The following is a 19,191-nucleotide window of genomic DNA, read 5'->3' on the forward strand; positions in this document are numbered from 1 at the left end:
TGCAGCAAATTTGCCTAATGTCCTACAATGTTCTGCTGCTATCCATAAGGTTTTTGTTAGCCAATTTTTTCAGAAGTAGACCTGCAGGTCCTTCTCCCTAGTCTGTTTTAGTCTGGAAGCTCCACTGAAACCTGTCCACCATGGGTGACCCTGCTGGTATTTGAAATACCCGTGGCATAGCTTTCAGCATCACAGCAACATGAAAGCCACCACAGTATGACAAACTGACAGACAAGCGATGGTGAGTAATAATAGTAGGCATGAAAATACTTACCAAAACAGTTTGCTAATAATATTTACCCCTTTTAAGAGTGTTTGTCTCTGGAAAGAAACATCGCCAAATGAGAGAAGGTAAGAGTATTATAAAAGAGACCACCCAATTGGAACACAGTTAAAAACAGGAAAAATATAAATCCAAATTGTAAAAATAAATGCTAATGTGTGTGTCAGCCCTTTTAGAAGCCTAGTGACATGGTGGACACTTCTTCACTCACAAAAATTCTCAGTGTAAAATGTTCAGCAAGACCTACTTCAAAACCCCAGAAATCTGGACCGCCTGCACTCAAGTGGTCCTCTTCATACTCTGAGCAATCAGCCTCTTTGGTTGTTTAAATGATAGGCTGGGTTGTTTTTGATTGTTTGGTTTAGGTTGCCCACGCCCCTTGCTAGGCAAGGTGAAAATAATCTAAATGTCTACTAGGCTTCCACTATTTGTGGGTACAAATGAAATTAAACTACTAGAAAAAACTGGAGTTTTCTTAATACCCATACGTGTGGAAGAGCAGGAGCCCAAATCCTCTTTAAGGTACCTTCCCGACCTCTAAACTCCTGATGTGTTCAAGTATGGCTCTCTCTTCTACACAATGGGGGTGTTAGATGGCTCTTTAATCTGGCCTCTGTAGGTAGGCCAGGCCTCCCACCATTGCCAATAGTACCCGGCAGGCTGGCTGCGCTGCAGGGGCTCCCTTGTGTCTGCTTTGTCATACCCATACCGGGGGCCAAAGCTCTTCATTCTGACAGGCTGGTACTCTGGGCCAGCTCTTCCCTCACCTGTTCACAACACATGAGGGGCAGTTCTGTCTTCTCAGAAGACCTGTCTGAGGGCCCAGATACAAGGTACAGGGGGAGGTACTTGCAGAAGGTAATTAGCAGCTTTTTTTTTTACTAGAGATGGTTGTTCTGAGAGGCCACAGGCCCTTGGCTGTGAAGCTCCTTAAAGGCTCCTCTGTCTCTCCCTGCAAGAGAGACCAGTTTGCTACCCAAGTGTTTTAAAACTTGTTTTGAACCTCAGAAACAAGACCCCAGAACATAAATCTTAAAGAAACGAAGGCATTTTCTTCTTGCCTCCAGACTAAGCATTTCCCGTTTCCAAGTCTATGTCTTCCCAGGATAACTGACACTGGCAAGCCACATTTCCATCAGAACAGAGCCTTACAGTCTCAACAGAGCAATCACTTTTCCGTACCACCATCCAACTTTCTAAACTATATGCACAGACAGAAGGTGGAGAGGGTGGGAGACTAGGGAATCAGGAGATGCTGCATCTTCACATCCCTTTTTTCCAAATTCTTGTCATTGTTGTTAGGTGCTGGAGAGTCAACTCCAATTCATTGCTTCCAAATTACTAAGAAAAACTGTTATTCCCCTTAATTTTTGAGTCTCACAAATTCTGGGCTTTCAGTTTTGAACTTACATCCTATAGGATGTTTTATGGTTCTGCCTCCAGGGTAAAGTGAAGATGATTCCTGAGTATCTTTTCCAAAGTCTCCTGGGTCTCAAGACCTCATTGCCTCCAAGTAGTTAAAACAAAATGCAAGATATATTTTCTCAAGAAAAAGCCATCTAAATCCATACTCAGAAAAGAAACATTTATTTCCAAGGAAGCAGTGTACAGAAGTGCTATTCTGCTTACTACACAGACAACCTTTTCCATGATCACCCAAAACGGTTTAGCTCCTTATAGCCACAGCTTCTCAAACACCTCCCTTTCTAATTAGGACCCGAGAATTAGATTTGCATAACTGAAAGGTTCCCGCAATGCTTTTCCTCAAAATGTAAAAACAATTTGCATTCACGTTGTACCCAAGGCCCAGCTTCTAGAAAAACAGGAAAACTGCTTGCAGTTTTGAAAAAAAAAAAAAAACATTTTCCCCAGGTTCTGTCACTCCTGTCAATGTTTCCAACAGCTTGGCACCAAGAGTCCATCAAGTTCAAGCTCATGGTACCTCGAGTTTTTCAACTTTTCCTATGAAATGTCTGCAAGCTACTCCAAGGATGGGAACTCAATCTGAAGGTGATGGCAGTGGCTGACTTTTCCCTATGTTGTCCGCAAGTGAGCTTTCTGGATGGCATCCTATTTAACATTAGTTGCGTAAGAATAATAATAGCAAACACCTAACAGCAGTTACTATACACCATGCACTGTTCCAAGTGCTCCATACATATTGACTAAATATCTAAAACAACATTATGCATAGGCACTACACAAACACACATACAACACACACACACACACACACACACAAGTTCTGAGAGGCCTTGTCCATTTTATAAATCAGGGAGATTAAATAAGGTACCCAGACCACCAAGTGAGTGATGGGGGCAGAGCAGAAATTTAACTCAGGCTATTTGGCTGAGTCGTTCCACTCCACTATCTCATGAAAACTAGACTTCATACTACTTTTCATAAGTTCCTACTTTAAAAAGTGGCTAAATTCTTTCCCCACTGTCTCGAAGCCTGTGGAGGCCTGCTGGATACAGACATCTAAACAGCACATATGTCTGGAAGCATGTGGCCCAAGGCCATTTTGCTGCTGAAGGTAAGTTCTCTGGAACCAGAGGGAGCATGCAACCCCTCTTAAAGTTGAAGGTGTTTTTTCCAGAGATGAAATTAAATAATTTTAGGCAGATAGGCCTATGTGTACAAAGCAAAGAACAGTGATTCCTGGAGGTAATCCTAAGAAAACCAGAGTAATCTGGGAAAAAGAAGTGTCCCCATGGAAACAGTGGTATGGTTTGTGCAAAGTTCCAAAGCAACCGTCCTGCTAAGGCCATTGGACTCAGAATCCGTGTGATGCTGCAGCTCTCCAGAATTTCAACTTACTGGTGGCATAGTGGTTAAGAGTTCGGTTGCTAACCAAAGGGTCAGCAACTTGAATCCACCAATGGCAACTTGGAAACCCTATGGGGCTGTTCTACTCTGTCATATAGGGCTGCTATGAGTGGAAATTGACTTGACGGCAATGGGTTTTCTTTTTTGGTTTGAAAAGTAAATCAATATAATTGTGGATTAAAAGAAAAAAAAAGTGGCCAAATTGACTTAAAACATTTCAGTCACTGTGTCACTTCATGTATATCCAGGTATAGTCATTTTAACACAAGTTCACAGCACACCATGGCAGCAGGAAAAAGAATACTGCCTGAGTCCACTCTGTCATCATCATCAGTCATCTTCAAGGTGATTACCACTTGGGGAGTTCTTACTGTGTTCTAGGCACCAAGCTAACTACTTAAACAATTTCATTTAACCTTCACGAGCCCATGGAATAGGCCTTATTGTTCTCCATTTTGCAAAATAGGGAACCGAGGTTTCGGAAGGTTAAGCAACTCGCTGAGGATCACATGGTATAATGGATTGAATTGTGTCCCCCAAAATACGTGTCAACTTGGATAGGCCACATGTGGTTGTCCTCCATTTTGTGATTTTCCTATGTGTTTTAAATCATAATCTCTGCCTGTGGTTAAAAGGATTAGGGTGGAATGTAACACTCTTGCTCAGGTCACCTCCTTGATTCAACGTAAATGGAGTTTCCCTGGAGTGTGGCCTGCACCACCTTTTATCTCTCAAGAGATAAAATGAAAGGGAAGCAAGTAGAGAGTTGGGGACCTCATACCATCAAGAAAGCAGTGCCGGGAGCAGAGCGCATCTTTTGGACCTGAGGTTCCTGTGCTCAGATGCTCCCAAGCCAAGGGGAGACTGATGTATTACAAGGACCTTCCTCCAAAGTCAACAGAGAGACAAAGCCTTCTGCTGGAGCTGATGCCCTGAATTTGGACTTGTAGCCTACTAGCCTGTGAGAGAATAAATTTCCCTTTGTTAAAGCCACCCACTTGTGGTATTTCTGTTATAGCAGCACTAGATGACTAAGGCACATGGCTATGGAGTATGAGAACCAGAATTTAAACCACATAGTAAGATTCCAGACTCAATGCTTTTTGACCACTATGTGTACTGCCTCCTGAGTTAAACTGTTACTCCAGGAAGAGGGGATTGGTTTGAATCATTACAGTGGAGTCCGGCCACACAAATTATTTAAGAAATTAAAATTTCACTTTCTGTCATGTGTGAAAGAGGCGGTATGACTTTTATCTTATGATTTATATTCATATCATTGAGTACCTCCTGCCTAAAATTAGGAAGCTAGTTTTATGGAGAAGAAAAATGCCTTGACTTAGGTTATCTGAGGCATGAGAACTCTGTTATTACTTTTCCCGTTTTTTGATTCATCTCATGAAACCTGAGATCGTATTCATTACTTCCTTGGCAGAGAGCCCTGATTTACATGCGTACAGGCAGTCTGGTATGAAAACTGTTATTCTTTGTTGTATAATTACTTTGACCTGGGATTCAATAAATAGAAACATGTTTATAAGATTGTGATGCTAATTTACATGAAACTGGAAAACTTCCAATGTTAAAAAATTAACAAAGGAAGTATGATATCAAGAATAGTTGCTGAGTCAAAATAATATCAATAGGGCTAGTATGTTTATATTAGCTTTGTTTTCTCATCTAAAGAAGTCAAAAGGTTTTTTTGTGTATACAAGTACATTACAGTCCAAGGGACTCTAACCCAAAGAAATAGAGCTGTGCAGGAGAAAGTGCTGTGTACAGTGAAATATAGTAAGAAGAAAATCCTCTTCAGAGGAAGACATTTGGGTGACATTTACAGAAAGCAAGCATATCAAAGTCTTACAGTTATTTTTGTCACAAGAGGATTACAGTACTTGGTTTTGCTTGTCTAAATTGGCTGCAAGAAGGCAACAGGGACAAACCAACAGTATCAAAGAACCACTTCTGCCAAATGGTTTATTGACACACACCTTCTCCACACCTGATGCTGTTTACCTGGGATCCATAGGGTCAGCACAATTACTCACTGGAACATATTTTAGTCAGTAACGACTAGAATAGGTGTGAGATTGGGCCTTTCCTCTTTCTTCTCCTTAACTAGTTTGGTGCTGAAGAGGTACGTGTATTTTAAGCCTAGAAACTAAAAGATGTACATACATACACAAGCATTTTTGTTGTTAGGTGCCTTCGAGTTGATTTCAATTCATAGTGGCCCCATGCGACAGAGTAGAACTTCTCCGTAGGGTTTCCTAGGTCTTAAGCTTTATCAAAGCAGATCACCAGGTCTTTTTCCTAAAGAGCCACTGGGTGGGTTCAAACCACCAACCTTTTGGTTAGCAGCCAAGTGCTTAATCATTTGTGCCACCCAGGCTCCTTCATACATGCATACATACAAGTACACATACATACATACATACATAAAATGCCCGGATGTATCTTTAAAAATAAATTGTGTAAGTTTCATACCTACTAATGAGAGTGTAAATTGATACAATGGCTTTGGAGCTATGTTTGGCAATATTGGCTATAGCTGGGCATCTGCATACCCTATAACCCAGGAATTCCACTCCTGGGAATTTGCCTCCAAAAATATAAATTTATAATTGGTGTGATTATTGATATTTTTGGATTTATTTTTACCATCTGATTTGTGCTTTTCTAGTCAACTTGGTTTTATTGCTGTTGATTTTAGCTTGCTTCTTTTTTCCTTTTCTTTTGTGCCTTCTGTAAGAACGATCCTGTGTTCTGTCACTTTCTATTTCTTGCAAAATTACATTTATTTCCATACGTTTGGTGATTATTCTTAAATTACTAACATGGACTCTTGAATGAGAATGTAAAGTGATTTAGAAATCTAGCTTCCTCTTGTAAAATAACAACCTCTGGAACAATTTACCTTTAATCATAGCTCTCCCATCTTATCTGTTATTAGTGCCTTTTTTTTTTTCCCCTATGCAGTTTTTATGCCCCACGCATTAGTTATTATTATTGTGGTGGTTCTTCTAAATGCTAAATGCTTTGCTGATTTACAGATTTAAACAATTAACTGACTCTTTGACCATCAGACTTATTGGGCCCAACTTCTTGCTCTGGGTCAAGTTTCTTGTTTCTCAAGATCAGCCTTTTGTAGCTCTTTTAGTGAAATATAATTCTATAATATTTTATATCATTTCTTCTTTAGAACAGTACTTTATTCTTATATATAATTCTAAATTGTATATTCTATCAATCTCATTGTGCTTCCTTTTGTAAGAAATCTGTCTTTTCTGCCTGGCTGCTTAAAATTTTTTTCCTCTGGCTTCAGTGTTGTGCAAAACACCACAGATACCCACCCAGTGCCATCGAGTCGATTCCGACTTATAGATAGGACTGGTTATTTATTTATGTAAATCCTGCCAATTTCTTTATATCAATTCTGGGAAACGTGTAGCCACAGTCTCTTAGAATATTGTCTTGCAATTATTATCTCTATTCTTTTGTTTTTGTTCCGGGGGCGGGGGCGGGGAACAAAAACTATATATTTTTATATTGAGGGAGTAGAAAATAAAGTAGCCCTCTTACTGGGCTCTATTCAGTGGCAGCTTTTTGTTCCACATAATTAAGGAAGACTTTGAGGAAATAAAAGCTGCTTGGAAAAATCCAGGTGTAGTTATTTGCTTTGTATTTTCTGGAACCCTGGGACAGAGAAGGCACTGCTCTAATTCCTGCTTCTTAGGACTGTTGACCACCACCTAGTGATAGAGATCAACAAGCAAGAAGAGAGACATGCCCAGAACTTTGGCAAAGGTGGCTAGCTGCTCATCCATTGTCATCCTGATCGGCCCTGCTCAGCTCCAGTGCTCTCTGTGCACAAGTTCAGGGCAGGAGCTCTCTCTATTCTCTGGTGATGAGACTCCTTTACGTTTGTGTTGAGCCTCATTTTATCCTCCACGGTCACTTATTCTCTTTTCGTCCTCTTATTCTGTTGCTGGTTTATTCTCGACAATTTAATCAATAAATCAATTTAATCAATTATAAGGTCACATATTCATTATTTAAAAAAAATTAGCTGTGACTAATTCATTATTTAATATATTCATTTGGTTTTTAAATTCAATTATTAAAATTTTCATTTTAAAAATCTGTGTTTTTTTGTTCTTAGTTCATTGTATTAGAGTTTAATTCTTACTTTAATATCTATAATTATTAATATACTGATTTTATTTTTTCTTCAAGACTATTGTTTCATTAGTTCAAGTTCTTGCAGCTATAATCATCCAATTATTATCTATTTACTAACTAAAAATGGATAGTTTTCAAATGTTTTGTAGTTTCTATTGTGATATTCTCTTTACACAGGTTTAATTGTTCATTGAAAATCTATGTATACCTGAAACTGTGGGAATGTACATTAAGAATAGTTACATGCTTCTTCAACCAAGGACTTCAGTACCATCATTAGCCAGGAACCAACTTTTATATTAATATTTTGGTTTCTGCTTCATGGGTTATGTGGGTAACAAAAATTCAGACTTCAAACCTATGTTTGGTTTCTAATCTCTCGGTGGATTTTCAATTCCCTTCCTCATCTTAGTTACAGGCAAGCCTCTGTCTTTTCCTTGTTCCACTGGGTAGATTTTGCCTAATCTGAGGTTGAAGCCATTCAAAGGTCCCGACTTTACGCAGGGATCTCACTACCAAATACCTAGGAGGAAAGGGCCTATTGCTTTATCTCTGTTCCTCAAGTGAGGTGAAACCAAACCTTCTAGTTTATTAGCTATCAACTGATAACTCTTGCCCGACTGTCAACCTAAAACAGCATGTGCGTACAATTCTGGTTTGCAGTTTCACCTTTCTTCCTATTATCTAGAGACTTCTCTTTCTTTTTTGTAAGCTGAGCTAGGCATTAAGACTTTCTTTTGTTGTTGTTTTTACATTTTAAACAACAATTCTAGTTGCCAGGTTTACCTTGGCCTGCCATCTTTTTAGAATCCTAATTCTTCTCAATCTCTCTCTACTACAACATTCGTGAGGGCTAAGACACTCTCCCATCCATAATAGTGATTGGTTATATGACACATTTTGTCCATGTAGGACACATATATTTACAAAGACCCCTAGGACAGTGCCTCTTTTTAATGGCCTCAGGATTCACTTGGAGATCTTGTTAAAATGCAAATCCTGAGTCAGTGGGTGAATCATTCGTTGCCAATGCTGCTAGCTTATGGCTTACACTTTGAGGAGCAAGGCCCAAAGAGATTCTAATATTTACTCTCTAAAGGGGCAGCTACACATCAGCCCCCTGCCTGTTCAGAATTCCTTTTTAAAGCAAAATATCTGCAGGTATATTTAGTTTGATGGCCTCATCAGGCCACCAAAATGCTAATCTATTTCTTTAATAACACTATCTAGTTCTTTCCTCAAGTTTTTGAGGTGGATTTCTTGTTATTTTCTATTTAAAACACTCACTTCTAACTTAGCAACATTAGCTATTTATCTGCTCTGTGCCTCAGTTTCTTAAAAATCTGTGTTAATTAAGCAAATTCTTTAATTTTGGAGGTAAATACAGGTAGTCCCTGGGTTATGAATGTCCAATTTATGGACAACTCCTGCTCGCCCTTTAATGTTTGTAAATTTGCCCTCGCTTGAAATGACTGGAAACCCTGGTAAGTAGTGGTTAAGGGCTACAGCTGCTAACAAAAAGATCTGCAGTTAAAATCTACCAGGAGCTCCTTGGAAACCCTATGGGGCAGTTCTGCTCTGTCCTATAGGTTTGCTATGAGTTGGAATCAACTTGACAGCAATGGGTTTGGTTTGGTTTTTTTTTTTTTTTAAATGATTGAACCAACCCCTACTCGTAACAAGTTCTTTATCACAATCACCTTCACTTGCTCACATGCAGATTTTAAATCATTGAAAAGGCTTTAAATCGTTGTAAGGCTAAATAAAAGCTGTATGCACCTGGTCCTACTTACCCACAAATTCTTAAAGACACAGTTAGGACCGGATCTTGTTCATAGGCTGGGCACTGCTTGTATCGCCAATTCTGCATCCCCAATATTGCCTACTCAGGAAGGGGCACATAAAAGGCACTCAGTACGCAATTTCTGGGTACAATAAATGAGATAATGTGCATTATCCAGAGATGGACTCACTGCCCTTGGCTTTCTTCTGCAGCTTTATGAAAGGAGAATTGCTTACCACCATAAAACTATTGCCTGTCCATTAACTATGCTGGGCACTTTAAAAATGAGGCAGAGTCTGGAGAGTAGACACTGTGGGGAGTGAGTCTGCCCTCCTCAAGGATTGTTTGCCTGAAATTCCTCAAGGTGAACACTATTGCCTGCAGGGGACAATAATAAATTGCTTCCCCAGCTGTTATGTTGTTTAAGGATATGGTTTCTAAGTTGACTAGCTTTGTTTTTCTTCAACCTGGTTGGAGAGGAGACCTCAAAAGGGATTTTATGGAAGTGTCTCTGCCTTTTTATATACTCTCAGGTACATTACTGTCTCCAGCAGAAAATAAAAAGTCAGAACAAGGTTTAATACATACAGCTGAATCTGGGCACCTAAGAATGATGTTTGTGTCCATCCCCAAAGCAGAGCTCTCAGTGTTTGAATAGTATCTCTTGCCCTTTCAACATGGAGCTCAATTTATAGTGATAGATTTATTTTTTTTTATTAAGCTTCAAGTGAACATTTACCATTCCAATCAGTCTGTCACATGTAGGTTTACATACATCTTACTCCCTTCTGCCACTTGCTCTCCCCCTATTGAGTCAGCCCTTACAGTCTCTCGTTTCGTGCCAATTTTGCCATCTTCCCTCCCTCTCTATCTTCCCATCCCCCCTCCAGTCAAGAGTTGCCAACACTCTCTCCAGTGTCCACCTGATTTAATTAGCTCACTCTGCATCAGCATCTCTCTCGCCCCCACTGGCCAGTCCTTTTCATGCCTGATGATTTGTCTTCGGGGATGGTTCCTGTCCTGTGCCATCAGAAGTTCTGGGGAGCATCGTCTCTGGGATTCCTCTAGTCGCAATCATACCATTAGGTATGGTCTTTTCATGAGAATTTGGGGTCTGTATCCCATTGGTCTCCTGCTCCCTCAGGAGTTGTCTGTTGTGCTCCCTGACAGGGCAGACATCGATTGTGGCCGGGCACCAACTAATTCTTCTGGTCTCAGGATAATGTAGGTCTCTGGTTCATGTGGCCCTTTCTGTCTCTTGGGTTCTTGGTTGTCGTGTGACCTTGGTGTTCTTCCTTTGCCTTTGCTCCAGGTGGGTTGAGACCAGTTGATGTATCTTAGATGGCCGCTTGTTGGCATTTAGGACCCCAGGCGCCACAATTCAAAGTGGGATGCAGAGTGTTTTCATAATAGAATTATTTTGCCCATTGACTTAGAAGTCCCCTCAAACCAAGTTCCCCAGACCCCAGCCCCTGCTCCGCTGACCTTTGAAGCTTTCATTTTATCCCGGAAACCTCTTTGCTTTTAGTCCAGTCCAATTAGGCTGACCTTCCTTGTATTGAGTGTTGTCTTTCCCTTCACCCAAAGCAGTTCTTATCTACAGATTGATCACTAAAAAGCCCTCTCCCTCCCTCCCTCCCTCCCCCCTTTGTAACCACAAAAGTATGTGTTCTTCTCCGTTTTTTCTATTTCTCAAGATCTTATAATAGTGGTCTTATACAATATTTGTCCTTTTGCAACTGACTCATTTCGCTCAGCATAATGCCTTCCAGATTCCTCCATGTTATGAAATGTTTCAGAGATTCGTCACTGTTCTTTATCGATGCGTAGTATTCCATTGTGTGAATATACCACAATTTATTTACCCATTCATCCGTTGACGGACATCTTGGTTGCTTCCAGCTTTTTGCTATTGTAAACAGAGCTGCAATAAACATGGGTGTGCATATATCTGTTTGTGTGAATGCTCTTGTATCTCTAGGGTATATTCCGAGGAGTGGGATTTCTGGGTTGTATGGTAGTTCTATTTCTAACTGTTTAAGATATCGCCAGATGGATTTCCAAAGTGGTTGTACCATTTTACAATCCCACCAGCAGTGTATGAGAGTTCCAATCTCTCCGCAGCCTCTCCAACATTTATTATTTTGTGTTTTTTGGATTAATGCCAGTCTAGTTGGTGTGAGATGGAATCTCATCGTAGTTTTAATTTGCATTTCTCTAATGGCTAATGATCGGGAGCATTTTCTCATGTATCTGTTGGCTGCCTGAATATCTTCTTTAGTGAAATGTGTGTTCATATCCTTTGCCCACTTCTTGATTGGGTTGTTTGTCTTTTTGTGGTTGAGTTTTGACAGAATCATGTAGATTTTAGAGATCAGGCGCTGGTCGGAGATGTCATAGCTGAAAATTCTTTCCCAGTCTGTAGGTGGTCTTTTTACTCTTTTGGTGAAGTCTTTAGATGAGCATAGGTGTTTGATTTTTAGGAGCTCCCAGTTATCTGGTTTCTCTTCATCATTTTTGGTAATGTTTTGTATTCTGTTTATGCCCTGTATTAGGGCTCCTAGGGTTGATCCTATTTTTTCTTCCATGATCTTTATCGTTTTAGTCTTTATGTTTAGGTCTTTGATCCACTTGGAGTTAGTTTTTGTGCTTGGTGTGAGGTATGGGTCCTGTTTCATTCTTTTGCAAATGGATATCCAGGTATGCCAGCACCATTTGTTAAAAAGACTATTATTTCCCCAATTGACTGACACTGGTCCTTTGTCAAATATCGCTGCTCATACGTGGATGGATTTATATTTGGGTTCTCAATTCTGTTCCATTGGTCTATGTGCCTGTTGTTGTACCAATACCAGGCTGTTTTGACTACTGTAGCTATATAATAGGTTCTGAAATCAGGTAGGGTGAGGCCTCCCACTTTCTTCTTCTTTTTCAGTAATGTTTTGCTTATCCGTGGGTTCTTTCCCTTCCATATGAAATTGGTGATTTGTTTCTCTATCCCCTTAACGAATGACATTGGTATTTGGATTGGAAGTGCGTTATATGTATAAATGGCTTTTGGTAGAATAGACATTTTTACTATGTTAAGTCTTCCTATCCATGAGCAGGGTACGTTTTTCCACTTAAGTATGTCCTTTTGAATTTCTTGTCGCAGAGTTTTATAGTTTTCTTCGTGTAGGTCTTTTACATCCTTGGTAAGATTTATTCCTAAGTATTTTATCTTCTTGGGGGCTACTGTGAATGGTATTGATTTGGTTATTTCCTATTCGGTGTTCTTTTTGTTGATGTAGAGGAATCCAAGTGATTTTTGTATGTTTATTTTATAACCTGAGACTCTTCCAAACTCTTCTATTAGTTTCAGTAGTTTTCTGGAGGATTCCTTAGGGTTTTCCATGTATACGATCATGTCATCTGCAAATAGTGATAGCTTTACTTCCTCCTTCCTCCTTACCAATCTGGATACCCTTTATTTCTTTGTCTAGCCTAATTGCCCTGGCTAGCACTTCCAGCACGATGCTGAATAAGAGCGGTGATAAAGGGCATCCTTGTCTGGTTCCCGTTCTCAAGGGAAATGCTTTCAGGTTCTCTCCATTTAGAGTGATATTGGCTGTTGGCTTTGCATAGATGCCCTTTATTATGTTGAGGAATTTTCCTTCAATTCCTATTTTGGTAAGAGTTTTTATCATAAATGGGTGTTGAACTTTGTCAAATGCCTTTTCTGCATCTATTGATAAGATCATGTGGTTTTTATCTTCTGTTTTATTTATGTGATGGATTACATTAATGGTTTTTCTGATATTAAACCAGCCTTGCATACCTGGTATAAATCCCACTTGATCAGGGTGAATTATTTTTTTGATGTGTTGTTGGATTCTATTGGCTAGAATTTTGTTGAGGATTTTTGCATCTATGTTCATGAGGGATATAGGTCTAAAATTTTCTTTTTTTGTAATGTCTTTACCTGGTTTTGGTATCAGGGAGATGGTGGCTTCATAGAATGAGTTGGGTAGTATTCCGTCTTTTTCTATGCTTTGAAAGACCTTCAATAGTAATGGTGTTAAGTCTTCTCTGAAGGTTTGGTAGAACTCTGCAGTGAAGCCGTCTGGGCCAGGACTTTTTTTTGTTGGAAGTTTTTTGATTACCGTTTCAATCTCTTTTTTTGTTATGGGTCTATTTAGTTGTTCTACTTCTGAATGTGTTAGTTTAGGTAGGTAGTATTGTTCCAAGAATTTATCCATTTCTTCTAGGTTTTCAAATTTGTTAGAGTACAATTTTACATAGTAATCTGAAATGATTCTTTTAATTTCATTTGGCTCTGTTGTGATGTGGTCCTTCTCGTTTCTTATTCGGGTTATTTGTTTCCTTTCCTGTATTTCTTTAGTCAGTCTAGCCAATGGTTTATCAATTTTGTTAATTTTTTCAAAGAACCAGCTTTTGGCTTTGTTAATTCTTTCAATTGTTTTTCTGTTCTCTAATTCATTGAGTTCAGCTCTAATTTTTATTATTTGTTTTCTTCTGGTGCCTGATGGATTCTTTTGTTGCTCACTTTCTATTTGTTCAAGTTGTTGGGACAGTTCTCTGATTTTGGCTTTTTCTTCTTTTTGTATGTGTGCATTTATCGATATAAATTGGCCTCTGAGAACTGCTTTTGCTGTGTCCCAGAGGTTTTGATAGGAAGTATTTTCATTCTTGTTGCTTTCTAAGAATTTCCTTATTCCTTCCTTGATGTCTTCTATAACCCAGTCTTTTTTCAGGAGGGTATTGTTCATTTTCCAAGTATTTGATTTCTTTTCCCTAGTTTTTCTGTTATTGATTTCTAGCTTCATTGCCTTGTGGTCTGAGAAGATGCTTTGTAATATTTCCATGTTTTGGATTCTGCAAAGATTTATTTTATGACCTAATATGTGGTCTATTCTAGAGAATGTTCCATGTGCACTAGAAAAAAAAGTATATTTTGCAGCAGTTGGGTGGAGAGTTCTGTATAAGTCAATGAGGTCAAGTTGGTTGATTGTTGTAAGTAGGTCTTCCGTGTCTCTGTTGAGCTTCTTACTGGATGTCCTGTCCTTCTCCGAAAGTGGTGTGTTGAAGTCCCCTACTATAAATGTGGAGGTGTCTATATCACTTTTCAATTGTGTTAAAATTTGATTTATGTATCTTGCAGCCCTGTCATTAGGTGCGTAAATATTTACTATGGTTATGTCTTCCTGATCAATTGTCCCTTTTATCATTATATAGTGTCCTTCTTTATCCTTTGTGGCAGATTTAAGTCTAAAGTCTATTTTGTCAGAAATGAATATTGCTACTCCTCTTCTTTTTTGCTTATTGTTTGCTTGATATATTTTTTTCCATCCTTTGAGTTTTAGTTTGTTTGTGTCTCTAAGTCTAAGGTGTGTCTCTTGTAGGCAGCATATAGATGGATCGTGTTTCTTTATCCAGTCTGTGACTCTCTGTCTCTTTATTGGTGCATTTAGTCCACTTACATTCAGGGTAATTATAGATAAATAAGTTTTTAGTGCTGTCATTTTGATGCCTTTTCATGTGTGTTGTTGGCCATTTCATTTTTCCACATGCTGTTTTGTGCTGAGACGTTTTTCTTAGTAGATTGTGAGATCCTCATTTTCATAATGTTTAACTTTGTGTTTGTTGAGTCGTTACATTTTTCTTGGCTTTTTTCTTTAGTTATGGAATTGATATTCCTTTTTGTGGTTACCTTATTATTTACCCCTATTTTTCTAAGTAAAAACCTAACTTGTATTGTTCTATATCGCCTTGTATCACTCTCCATCTGGCAGTTCAATGCCTCCTATATTTAGTCCCTCTTTTTGATTATTGTGATCGTTTATCTGTTGATTTCCATGATTTCCTGTTATGTGCATTATTTTGTTTATTTATTTATTTTTTAGAATTTGTCTTAATTTGTTTGTTTTTGTGCTTTCCCTATTTGAGTTGCGTTGATATCAGGACGTTCTGTTTTGTGACCTTGTATTGTGCTGGTACCTGATGTTATGGGTCATCAGGCCAAACAATGTCCTTTAGCATTTCTTGCAGTCTTGGTTTAGTTTTTGCAAATTCTCTAAACTTGTGTTTGTCTGTAAATATCTTAATTTCTCCTTCATATTTCAGAGAGAGTTTTGCTGGGCATATGATCCTTGGTTGGCAGTTTTTCTCGTTCAGTGCTCTGTATACGTCGTCCCATTCCCTTCTTGCCTGCATGGTTTCTGCTGAGTAGTCTGAACTTATTCTTATTGACTCTCTCTTGAAGGAAACCTTTCTTTTCTCCCTGGCTGCTTTTAAAATTTTCTGTTTGTCTTTGGTTTTGGCAAGTTTGGTGATAATATGTCTTGGTGTTTTTCTTTTTGGATCAATCTTAAATGGGGTTCGATGAGCATCTTGGATAGATATCCTTTCGTCTTTCATGATGTCAGGGAAGTTTTCTGTCAGAAGTTCTTCAACTAATTTCTCTGTGTTTTCTGTCCCCCCTCGCTGTTCTGGGACTCCAATCACTCACAAGTTATCCTTCTTGATAGAGTCCCACATGATTCTTAGGGTTTCTTCATTTTTTTTAATTCTTTTATCTGATTTTTTTTTTTCAGCTATGTTGGTGTTGTTTCCCTGGTCCTCCAGATGTCCCAGTCTGCATTCTAATTGCTCGAGTCTGCTCCTCTGACTTTCTATTGCGTTGTCAAATTCTGTAATTTTATTGTTAATCTTTTGGATTTCTACGTGCTGTCTCTCTATGGATTCTTGCAACTTATTAATTTTTCCACTATGTTCTTGAATAATCTTTTTGAGTTCTTCAACAGTTTTATCAGTGTGTTCCTTGGCTTTTTCTGCATTTATCCTAATTTCATTTGTGATATCTTTAAGCATTGTGTAAATTAGTTTTTTATATTCTGTATCTGATAATTCCAGGATTGTATCTTCATTTGGGAAAGATTTTGATTCTTTTGTTTGGGGGGTTGGAGAAGCTGTCATGGTCTGTTTCTTTATGTGGTTTGATATGGACTGCTGTCTCCAAGCCATCACTGGGAAAATAGATTTTCCAGGTAATCAGCTAAAAAAAATGCAGTCAGATCCCTATCTGAATTTTCCCTCTGGCTCCGGGTATTCAGATGTTAATGGAGCCAACTGGGGAGGGTGAGGGAGGGATCAGAGAGCTAGGAGTGTAGCACCACAGAATATAGAGCTGAACACCACATTCACGCTTCGCCCCCGTCCGCCAAAATCCGGGCGGGACAGGTCCCCGGCTGGGACGCTGCTTTCCCCGCTCCTAGACCACTCACTTCCTCCCGGGGACTTCTCCCTCTGGTGCGCGACACTGCTCACGTGAACTGGGTGGGCGTCACCCACACAACCAGGTGGGCCCGCCCCCTGGGTCAATTCAGGGGAATATACTTAGACCCCGCGCTCACGCCCCGCCCACGTGTGCACCCAAATCCCAGCGGGACGGCACCCCGGCTGGGACGCTGCTTTCCCCGCTCCGAGACCAGTCACTTCCTCCTGGGGACTTCTCCCTCCGGTACGCCGCGCCACACGCGTGGACTGGGTGTGCGTCCCCCTGCACGAATGTGTGGGTCCCGCCCCGGGGTCGCTTTAGGGAAATATAGCTGACCCCCCCGCTCACGCCCCGCCCGCTTCCCGCCAAACTCCCGGCAGGACGGCTCCCCAGCTGGGATGCTGTTCTCCCCACTCCCAGGTCAGTCACTGCCTCCCGGGTGCTTCTCCCTCCGGCTGCGCCTCTACGCCACCCACGCCAACCAGCTAGACTTCCTCCCGGGATGGGTTCGGGAGGGAAGGGCTGGGCCCCCCTTCTGAGCTGTCTGCCCCCCTGGGCTCTGCCCCAGAACGGACTCTGAAGGTCACCTGCCTGGTACGCTGGCTCCTAGTTCTGAAAACGGTCGCTGTCTGCCCGTATTTGTTCGTTTTCTGTCTCTAAGTCTGTGTTTGTTGTTCAGAGTTCGTAGATTGTTATGTATGTGATCGATTCCCTTGTTTTTCCGAGTCTTTGCTGCAAGAGGGATCCGCAGTAGTGTCCATCTAGTCAGCCATCTTGGCTCCGCCCCCCTTATTTTTAAAGTATACACACACGTACATGTTTTGTGTGAATATATGTTTTCATATACGTGCATGTTTGAGTGTGAGTGTGTATATAGCGTTAGAGACAGAAACAGAGATAAAGATACAGAGAGAGAGACAGAGAAAAGGATTGATTTAAAAAAATTTAAATATTGGCTCTCATTTCCTTCTTTCATTTATTTCAGTTTTTCCCTCTTTGTATTTATGAGAAAGTACTGTGGATCATGCACACACACACACACGCACATAAACCTAGAAGAGCCCATCTAATTGAAACCGGGGTCCAGTATAACTAACAAAGTAAGTAGATGTTGGGAAAGCTGGAACTGGTTTCTCAAATGCCCAGTGGACACAATGTAGGGAGCCTGAGCCATTCAGGGGGAGTTCTGTAAGCTGCACACTTTCTATCCCATGTCTCACCACACTGTTACTTCTCTCACCCATGTCTAATTTCCAAAATATCCTAAAGGAACTGCAATAAGAATAGGCCATCCTGTTTCCCAGGGAGGCAGTCTGAGAGGATCTCACTCACCACAGAGGCACTCTGGGATATAACGGAAATGGATTCCTGTAGTGCAGAATATACTTAAAGATGTCTGCTCTTTTACTTAATGATCCAAGAGTGTGTTATAATGAAGAATTAGTGATTTTTTTTCTTACTTTAGCCAGCATTCCAATCATTATTCCTACTGGCCCCTTTACTGGTGTTCTACTGATGGCCCATAACAAACTGTTTTTCTCAAAAAAAGGATAAAAAAGCAGAATAAACTTCAATCTATGCATCACTTTTCAGGTTGAAATGCCCTGACTGAAGTTAATAAAGACCATTGTTGTCTCTGAACTAAGAGTTAACCTATTAACATTCCATGGTTTTATTTTCACAGACAGCCAATTCTATGTGCCGGGTGGTGGGTGGGGGGAGCGGGGGAGAAGAAAATGGAGCATTAGCATATGGACAACTCCCAAATTCCACTTTAGTCAATGGTTCTGTCATGGATTGAATTGTGTCCCCCCAATATATGTGCCCACTTGGTTAGGCCATGATTCCCAGTATTGTGTGGTTGTCTTCTATTTTGTAATTTTTCTATGCATTATAAATCGTAATCTCTACCTGTAGTTAAAGAAGATTAGGGTGGGATGTAACGCCCTTGTTCAGGTACATCCCTGATCCAATGTAAAGGGAGTTTCCCTGGAGCATGGCTGCACCACCTTCTATCTTACAAGAGATAAAAGGAAAGTGAGGCAAGCAGAGTTGGGGACTGCAGACCACCAAGAAAGCAGCACTGGGAGCAGAGAACGTCCTTTGGACCTGAGGCTCCTGTGCTGAGAAGCTCCTAGACCACGGGAAGATTGATAACAAGGATCTTCCTCTGGAGCCGACAGAGAAAGCCTTCCCCTGGAGCTGGTGCCCTGAATTTGGACTTCTAGCTGACTAGACTGTGAGAAAATACATTTCTCTTTGTTAAAGCCATCCACTTGTGGTATTTCTGTTATAGCAGCACTGGATGGCTAAGACAAGTTTCTACCAAAGCCTTTAGCCAAAGAAAGACAAGGTGACTAACAGAATGCAATCTCCTATCCCACCATATGGTGGAAGATCTTGGGACAGTAGAACTTTTCAGAGGTGGGAAGCCCCCAGAATGAGAGATCTGGATATACAGAAAAAGCAAATGGCTGCCATGTTTTCAAAAACAGAGTAAACTCTGTGTGTGGTATACTCTGAAATCTTATAATCATTCAGTCTACAAAAGAGCCCATTTAGCAGAAAGCTCCACAGAGACAACACCACTGGATTGTGTGCTCCAGAGGGCAGGGATGTGTCTGTTTTTATTTTACCCCACTACCTTGCATAATGTGGAGCACAAATGGTTAAGTGCTTGGCTACTAACTGAAAGGTTGGCAGTAAAACCCACCCAGAGGCACCTCGGAAGACAGACCTGGCAATCTACTCCCAAAGGGTCACAGCCTTGAGAACTCTGCAGAGTAGTTCTACTCTGCACACACGGGGTTGCCTTGAGTCAGAATTGACTAGATGACA

Source organism: Elephas maximus, chromosome 10 (genome assembly GCF_024166365.1).
Source record: "Elephas maximus indicus isolate mEleMax1 chromosome 10, mEleMax1 primary haplotype, whole genome shotgun sequence".
NCBI classification, from domain to species: domain Eukaryota; kingdom Metazoa; phylum Chordata; class Mammalia; order Proboscidea; family Elephantidae; genus Elephas; species Elephas maximus.